The 9,838-nt window shown below is 44.5% G+C and overlaps 1 pseudogene; it reads left to right on the forward strand.

Moving 5' to 3' along the window:
- Positions 1–804: 804 nt before the first annotated feature.
- LOC139228400 (U4 spliceosomal RNA) lies at positions 805–937 on the forward strand (annotated as a pseudogene).
- The last annotated feature ends 8,901 nt before the right edge of the window (positions 938–9,838 follow it).

Consider the following 9,838-nt stretch of genomic DNA (forward strand, 5'->3'; position numbering starts at 1 on the left):
AACGACAAACAGCTAAATGACCAGTTCACCTGTTTTTCAGTGCCGTTGGTTGAGAAAGCCACGCTGGTGAAGACATAGGGAGATCTCTTCAAAATAGTACCGTGGGATTCTGAATATGTGCCTGAACCACCCAAAACAAGTGGCTTGTTTCAACATCTCATCTGAATTAGATTAACCAGTCTATATTGCATGCAAAAGTCCTTGAATGAAGCTTGAAGCCACTGTAATGTATTTGCTTCATGGGTCCTTTGCTTAAGAATTCATAGCAACACATTGCTATTAAGAACTAGTTGGTTTATTAACAAAGGTTTAACAATCACACTACACGTTACCAGTTCATCCACCAGGCTCACAACTGCATACCTCATCGTGGATGACCTCGACCCAACTGACTGGGGTTTTATTGAGTCTTGTGAACATCACGTGACTGGCTAAGCCACTCACAGTGCAACAGCTCTACAAACCTGTGAGCATACTGTGAGCATACAGTACAGCCACAATATTATCTGAGGCAATGTGATATGTTGATAGGCTGAGATGAAGTAGGATGGGAGGAGGCGCGTGTGGAGCATAAATGCCGGCATGGACCAGTTGAGTCGAATGGCCTGTTTCTGTGCTGTACATTCTATGTAATTCTGTGTAAAAGTCTGACACTGGGATGCGTAAACTGGATTTAACTGCCAGCTCACATCACAGGTGCTGGTCTCCTGGAATCTGATCCAAAGGACCAATATAAAAGCAGCTGGAGGCAACATGTGCTTCCAATTGAGCCAAACTGCGATTCAAAGCATGTGCACCAATTAACTCCTTGCAGTATCGTAGCCGATGAAGTTTAACCGAGGCGCGATTATTGCTTATTGAAAACTTTTCCCAATACCCCGCTATAACGACTTGAAATATAGTTGGCAATGGCAATTTTTGATAGTCTCCGCAGAGACTGAACCCCCTTGTAGCCAGGGGGCATTTGTATAAATTGTGTTTTAGTGCCCTCAAAAAAACTCCACAAAAACAAAAAACAAGGGGGCACTTGTTTGAAAGTGTTTGGAGTATCCCCGCCCATCCCTTTAATCAGGGGGCTTTTGATTTAACTGTTTTCTACAAAAATAATTGCAGGAAAAGAGCCAGCTAAATTTCTGGCGAGGAGCAGGATTGAAGGTTACAAGGATAAGTACAGAGAGAAATGATGGAATGCTGCATAGAATGTGGCACATGAGCAAAAATCAGCTCACGGATATTTAACATCGGATGGGAGATTGCAACAACTACTTTTCGTTTAGAAAATGAGATTCTGGAGCTTTGCGTGAGTTATATTTGGAGGTTGGGAGAAACTTTCTAGAACTTTCTTAAGATGAAAGAAAGACTGTAGTCACTCTTATAAGCAGCCAATTTGTGCACAAACAAGCTCCCACAAACAGCAATGTGATAATCACCAGATAATCTGTTTTTGTGATGTTGACTGAGGGATAAATATTGGCCAGGACACCGGTAATAACTCCCCTGCTCTTCTTCGAAATAATGCCATGGGATCTCAGTTTAACTTCTCATCCGAAAGACAGCACCTCCAACGGTGCAGCAATCCCTCAGCACTGCACTGCAGTGTCAGCCTAGATTTTTGTGCTCAAGTCCCTGGAGTGACACTTGAACCCACGGCCTTCTGGCTGAGAGGTGACAGTTCTACCCACTGAGCCACAGCTGACACGAATAGAGTGAATGGGCCATTCATATCCCACACTCTTTATACCAGCCTGGTGTGACTCTTCCTGTGTTTCCTACATTACAACAGTGACTACACTCCAAAAAAAGTATTTCATTGGCAGTAAAGCGCTTTGGGACGTCCTGAGGCCATGAAAGGCGCTATATAAAATGCAAGACTTTTTTTTTCAGCTTTGCAACAAAATGAGACACCTCCGAAGGAAAAAAGAAGCGAGTCTTTATTCTGCAATCTGACTGGAACAAACAACTGGCCTGATTTAGGCTCAATTCACTGCTGCAACTTTACCAGAAATTTATGACAACTGACAAATTTGGGATACAGTGGATGAAGACGCTTTAGAAGTGCTGTGTACACGATTCTCAGGGACAGATGTTATCAAGCTCCAAAGTCAAAATTTCATAAATCACATTTGAGTCATATACTACATGAGCCTGAGGAGCCTGTCAGAAGTTGGACTGATTGGTGAACCCCAGACAGGTCTAGATTTAACTCTTTAATCAAAATAGGCTCGCTGGCTCTTTGATAATAATAGTGGTAAATATTGCTAGCAATCAAGGAGTTTCTGTTTGACAACTGAGAACGCTAAGCAGCAGTCAGAGAGTTTGACGTGAATGAATACTTGTGTAGCGGACTCCCAAAGCAAGCGCTCTACTCGGAACTCCTACACGGCAGGCGATCCCCAGGTGGGCAGAGGAAACGTTACAAGGACACCCTCAAAGCCTCCTTGATAAAGTGCAACATCCCCACTGACATCTGGGAGTCCCTGGCCAAAGACTGCCCAAAGTGGAGGAACAGCATCCGGGAGGGAGCTGAGCATCTCGCGTCTCGTCGCCGAGAGCATGCAGAAAACAAGCGCAGGCAGCGGAAGAAGCGTGTGGCAAACCAGTCCCACCCACCCTTCAACGACTTTCTGTCCCACCTGTGACAGAGACTATAATTACCGTGTTGGACTGTTCAGTCACCTAAGAACTCATTTTTAGAGTGGAAGCAAGTCTTCCTCGATTTTGAGGGACTGCCTATGATGAATGTAATAGAAAATCTAACATAGAGGCCTCAAGCCCTGAAATACTTCAGCATGGCTCCAACTGTTCAGAGCCCATTAGGAACAGGCGCTAAACAGGAAAAGGAAATGGGGTATCCTTGCACTTTGCCCCCAGCGCCCCTAACTCCACTGTCCATTGTTCCCATAGCTTCATACTGGGGAAGTGTCCAGTGCACAGAGGGCAGTAAGAAACTGGCTGCGGGTACCTGATAATATGGCCTTGGCTCTCCCGATGCATTGTGAGAGATGCACCCAGAATGCTAATGTATTACACGAATAACATTAGAAGCAGGAGTAGGCCATTCGGCCCTTCAAGCCTGCTCCGCCATTCACTAAGATCATGGTTGATCTTCTATCTCCACTTTCCTGCTCTAGCCCCTAGGTTGGGCAGTCCAGTTGTGTGTGTGTGTGTATGTAGTATCCCCTTCCTTTTGAGTGTGTCATCTTCCAGGATTTTGTTGACCATTTTTCCGCAGAAAGGATTTAGAAAATGCTTTTTGTTTAAATGTTGTGTTTTGTTTTTAAAGCAAAACGTATTCATGCACGCTTAAAAATACGCAGAGCCAACAGGTGATTACAATGTTAATGAGTTAAGTATTGAAGTCATTTCCCCAAAATCTGAAAACAATAAGCCATTCATTAGTTTATCTCAGTTAAATTGATAAACACTTAACACCAATTGTTCGATCAGCTCTGATTGACGGGCCACATCGTCCGTTGGCCCACTACTAGACTCCCAAAATAAGCGCTCTATTCAGAACTCCGACACGGCAAGCGAGTCCCAGGTGGGCAGAGGAAACACTTCAAGGACACCCTCAAAGCCTACTTGAAAAAGTGCAACATCCCCACCGACACCTGGCCCAAGACCCCTCTCAGTGGAGGAGAAGCATCCGGGAAGGCGCCGAACACCTCGAGTCTCTTCGCCGGGAGCACGCGGAAGCCAAGCGCAAACAGCGGAAGGAGCGCACGACAACCCAAGCCCCCCACCCACCCGTCCCTCCAACCACCGTCTGCCCCACCTGTGACAGAGTCTGTAGGTCCCATATTGGACTCATCAGTCACCTGAAAACTCATGTTAGTGTGATAGCAAGTCATCCTCAACTCCGAGGGACTGCCCAAGAAGAAGAAGAAGATTGCGTTGGAAAGTCATTGGTCTCAGAAGCTTTCTATCATAAACCCTCCACCCCTGGTTGTGAGCGCACGATGATAAAAATAGGAACAGAAATACATACTGACATGGTTTTCAGTGGAGTGGAGAGTTTATATATTGTGATACACAAGGAATCACAATTATGTGGGACAAGCTGGATGGACCAGAGGGTCTTTTCTTGTTTTTAAACAAAGGGCTGCTATGGCAGGTATTCACCCAGATTCAGAAAGTTATAATGCAGGAGGGTAGCTAGAAGTAATTTTGTTTAAGTTAAACAAGAGGATTGATCCACTGATGTGGGAAGCATAGCGTATTAATTATATTGTCTTATCTTGAGAGAAAAAGCTGTACTGGCTGGATTAAGTGAGTCTGTTCATAAATATTGCTCTGTATATTTATTGCTGTCTGAGAAATAAAATGGCTTAACAATTTGTATCCAATCTTGTCCAGCCAATATTTTCTTTGTCTGTTTTTGAAAAGATAGGAGAGGGACATATGGAGGTGTGTGCCAAAGACATAAATATCCAGTTAGAATCACAAGGGACTTTGATTGTTACACTCCTGGGTTACACCATGATAGCATTAGATATTGGGCAGCACAAGTGCATTCTGAACTGTTAGATGCTCGGGCTGCTCATGGGAGTAGCTAGCACCATTGTACCCAGGCGAATATCGAAGACAAGACTGACTTTTGTAACACAGCAGTTGTATCCATTTCATTCATGTGGATCAATGTGGATCTGAGAGCGAACACAATAAAGGACATCACCCTGTGGTTGGATAGTTCCCATGTCAGGTCACACCTTCAAAACGGAGTTAAATTCTGGTCATTGAAGCAAACGGAAATATCCGGCAATAAGAGAAATGCCACAAGGCTATCCCTTGTGTCAGGTTTATGGGGAAAGGTTGAAAAAAACTGACCAGAACTGCACACAGTATTCTATGTGTGGTCAAACCAAGGTTCTATACAAGGTTAACATAACCTCTCTGCTTAACTTCTATTCCTTTAGAAATGAACTTCATTGCCTTGTTTCCGTTGTAGCGTCCTTGCTAACCTGCGTAGCTACTTTTAACGATGTGCAAATCTATACTCTGAGATCCCTTTGCTCCTCTAACCCATTTATACTCTTATTTTCCAAGGAATAGATGGATTCCTTATTCCTCCTACCAAAATGCACGAGCTCACACTTGTCCCTATTGAAAATCATTTGCCATTTACACGCCCATTCTGCAACTTTATTATGGTCTTCATGTATTTTGTCGCAGTCTTCTTCAGTATTAACTTCACTCCCAATTTGGTGTCATCCGCAAATTTTCAAATTGTACTTCGGATTCCTGAATCCAAACCATTTATAGAAATAATGAACAACAGTGATCCCAGTACTAATCCCTGGGGAACGCCACTTCCCACCTTCCACCAGTCTGAGTAAATACCTACTCTCTGCTTTCTGTTTGTAGCCAGCTTGCTATCATTCTGCTACTTGTCCCCTAACTCCACATGCTCTGATCTTAATCATGAGTCTACTGTGTGGTACCTTATCGAAAGCCTTTTGAAAATCTAAGTATATTGCATCTACTTCATTACCCTTATCTACTCTTTCTGTTACTTCTTTAAAGAATTCAGTAAGGTTGGCCAAGCATGGCCTACCCCGTTGAAATCTGTGCTGACTATTCATCATTATATTTTTGGCTTCTAGATGTTTTTCTCTTACATCTTTGAGTAACGATCCCATTCTCTTTCCTACTACCCACATTAAGCTAAGTGGTCTATAGTTCCCTGGGCTTGTTCTATTTCCCTTTTAAAATATAGGAATAACATTAGCTGTCTGTCAGTCCTCAGGCACTATTTCTTTTTTTAATTAATTTTTATAAATATATAATAGTGCCTCTGCTAATTCTTCCCCAGTTTCTTTTAATATGCATTTAAACAATCCATCCAGGAGTTTTATGCTTTCTACGTTTATCAATTATCTCGCCTCTTTGTATCTTAAATTTCTTAATATATTTTTTGATCTAGTCTTCTAATGTCATGTCTACACCATTAGTCTCCCTGGTAAATACGGAGGCAAAGTAATTATTCAATATTTCGGCCATTTCGCTTTAGTTACCTGTGAGCTTTGTGGCCCCATCCCCATTCTGATGTTCCTTTTGTTATTTGTGGAATACTTCAATATTTCTATTTAAATTCTTTGATAATTGAATTTTGATAGCTCCTTGTTGCATTCCTAATTGTTTTTTTTAACTTCTTTCCTCACTTCGTATTCCCATTTGCTCTCCTCGCCTTTGCTGTGCTCAGTGGCTGCCTTTTTCACTTGTTTCAATTTTGCACTTATCTCTTTATTCATCCACGGTGATTCCTTATTACATTGGAGACAGGTCCATGGGTACCTGTTATGAAGTTCCAGATGTACACATCAGCACTGAATGTGTTTAACAAATAACTCAATGAGTAGGAGGCAGTATAATGGACCCTTACTTCATCACCGTGCGGATTCAGCGAGGAGGAAACATGTGCAATGTGATAGTCTTGATCGTACCTCAGAGGCAGAAGGAAGTGGGAGGGTGGGGTGGTAGGGGGGGCGGCGGGTGAGGCAATTTTCCGGTCCCTCAGGTCCTGCCGAATATAATGGCAGGACCTGATTACCATTTTTTGGTCTCTGTTTGCTAGCCACAGACAGCTAAATTGAGAGGCTGGATAGGCTGGCTATCGGGCGGGTAGGCCTTTAGTACCCGGCTGCAGTTGGGGAGCAGAGAGGAGAGAGGGAGTGATCGAAAAGGCCAGAGAGGGGCGACGGGGCGGTTCTGGGGCAGAGGAGAAATCTGAGGCCGGGGTCGGGGGAAGATCGGAGGCCAGAGGGGAGATTGGAAGGGCTGGGGTGGCAGTCGGAACAGTCAGCAGCAATGATCCCTGTCATTTTCTTTTGGGGGGGGGGGCGGAGGAGGGCGGAAACTTTGATGGGCTGCGTGACCCGTTCAAAATTCCGCACATGCGCAGTTGTTCTATTTAAAAAACGGCCCTCCGGCTGCACGGGACCTTCAGAGCGCTGCGCAGTGGTCAGGGGGGGACGTCTGATCATGGGGGGGGGGGCGGGGGGGGGGGGGTGGGTGAAGCAGGCAAATTGGATCCAGCAGTACCCGCAGGAATCGCAGGATAGCGCAGATGAATACGTGGCTTGAGCAGTGGTGCAGCAGGGAGGGATTCAAATTCCTGGGGCATTGGAACCGGTTCTGGGGGAGGTGGGACCAGTACAAACCGGAAGGTCTGCACCTGGGCAGGACCGGAACCAATGTCCTAGGGGGAGTGTTTGCTAGTGCTGTTGGGGAGGAGTTAAACTAATATGGCAGGGGGATGGGAACCTATGCAGGGAGACAGAGGGAAACAAAAATGAGGCAAAAGCAAAAGACAGAAAGGAGATGAGGAAAAGTGGAGGGCAAAGAAACCCAAGGCAAAGAACAAAAATGGCCACTGTACAGCAAAATTCTAAAAGGACAAAGGGTGTTAAAAAAGCAAGCCTGAAGGCTTTGTGTCTTAATGAAAGGAGTATCCGCAATAAGGTGGATGAATTAACTGTGCAAATAGATGTTAACAAATATGATGTGATTGGGATTATGGAGACGTGGCTCCAGGATGATCAGGGCTGGGAACTCAACATCCAGGGGTATTCAACATTCAGGAAGGATAGAATAAAAGGAAAAGGAGGTGGGGTAGCATTGCTGGTTAAAGAGGAGATTAATGCAAGACATTAGTTAGGAAAGACATTAGCTTGGATGATGTGGAATCTATATGGGTAGAGCTGCAGAACACTAAAGGGCAAAAAACATTAGTGGGAGTTGTGTACAGACCTCCAAACAGTAGTAGTGATGTTGGGGAGGGCATCAAACAGGAAATTAGGAGTGCATGCAATAAAGGTGCAGCAGTTATAATGGGTGACTTTAATATGCACATAGATTGGGCTAGCCAAACTGGAAGCAATACGGTGGAGGAGGATTTCCTGGAGTGCATAAGGGATGGTTTTCTAGACCAATATGTCGAGGAACCAACTAGTGGGGAGGCCATCTTAGACTGGGTGTTGTGTAATGAGAGAGGATTAATTAACAATCTCATTGTGCGAGGCCCCTTGGGGAAGAGTGACCATAATATGGTGGAATTCTGCATTAGGATGGAGAATGAAACAGTTAATTCAGAGACCATGGTCCAGAACTTAAAGAAGGGTAACTTTGAAGGTATGAGGTGTGAATTGGCTAAGATAGATTGGCGAATGACACTTAAGGGGTTGACTGTGGATGGGCAATGGCAGACATTTAGAGACCACATGGATGAATTACAACAATTGTACATTCCTGTCTGGCGTAAAAATAAAAAAGGGAAGGTGGCTCAACCGTGGCTATCTAGGGAAATCAGGGATAGTATTAAAGCCAAGGAAGTGGCATACAAATTGGCCAGAAATAGCAGCGAACCTGGGGACTGGGAGAAATTTAGAGCTCAGCAGAGGAGGACAAAGGGTTTGATTAGGGCAGGGAAAATGGAGTACGAGAAGAAGCTTGCAGGGAACATTAAGGCGGATTGCAAAAGTTTCTAAAGGTATGTAAAGAGAAAAAGGTTAGTAAAGACAAACATAGGTCCCCTGCAGTCAGAATCAGGGGAAGTCATAACGGGGAAAAAATAAATGGCAGACCAATTGAACAAGTACTTTGGTTCAGTATTCACTAAGGAGGACACAAACAACCTTCCGGATATAAAAGGGGTCAGAGGGTCTAGTAAGGAGGAGGAACTGAGGGAAATCTTTATTAGTCGGGAAATTGTGTTGGGGAAATTGATGGGATTGAAGGCCGATAAATCCCCAGGGCTTGATGGACTGCATCCCAGGGTACTTAAGGAGGTGGCCTTGGAAATAGCGGATGCATTGACAGTCATTTTCCAACATTCCATTGACTCTGGATCAGTTCCTATTGAGTGGAGGGTAGCCAATGTAACCCCACTTTTTAAAAAAGGAGGGAGAGAGAAAGCAGGGAATTATAGACCGGTCAGCCTGACCTCAGTAGTGGGTAAAATGATGGAATCAATTATTAAGGATGTCATAGCAGCGCATTTAGAAAATGGTGACATGATAGGTCCAAGTCAGCATGGATTTGTGAAAGGGAGATCATGCTTGACAAATCTTCTGGAATTTTTTGAGGATGTTTCCAGTAAAGTGGACAAAGGAATACCAGTTGATGTGGTATATTTGGACTTTCAGAAGGCTTTCGACAAGGTCCCACACAGGAGATTAATGTGCAAAGTTAAAGCACATGGGATTGGGGGTAGTGTGCTGACGTGGATTGAGAACTGGTTGTCAGACAGGAAGCAAAGAGTAGGAGTAAATGGGTACTTTTCAGAATGGCAGGCAGTGACTAGTGGGGTACCGCAAGGTTCTGTGCTGGGGCCCCAGCTGTTTACATTGTACATTAATGATTTAGACGAGGGGATTAAATGTAGTATCTCCAAATTTGTGGATGACACTAAGTTGGGTGGCAGTGTGAGCTGCGAGGAGGATGCTATGAGGCTGCAGAGTGACTTGGATAGGTTAGGTGAGTGGGCAAATGCGTGGCAGATGAAGTATAATGTGGATAAATGTGAGGTTATCCACTTTGGTGGTAAAAACAGAGAGACAGACTATTATCTGAATGGTGACAGATTAGGAAAAGGGAAGGTGCAACGAGACCTGGGTGTCATGGTACATCAGTCATTGAAGGTTGGCATACAGGTACAGCAGGCGGTTAAGAAAGCAAATGGCATGTTGGCCTTCATAGCGAGGGGATTTGAGTACAGGGGCAGGGAGATGTTACTACAGTTGTACAGGGCCTTGGTGAGGCCACACCTGGAGTATTGTGTACAGTTTTGGTCTCCTAACTTGAGGAAGGACATTCTTGCTATTGAGGGAGTGCAGCGAAG

The sequence above is a fragment of the Pristiophorus japonicus genome, chromosome 17 (assembly GCF_044704955.1).
Source record: "Pristiophorus japonicus isolate sPriJap1 chromosome 17, sPriJap1.hap1, whole genome shotgun sequence".
Classification (NCBI taxonomy): Eukaryota; Metazoa; Chordata; class Chondrichthyes; family Pristiophoridae; genus Pristiophorus; species Pristiophorus japonicus.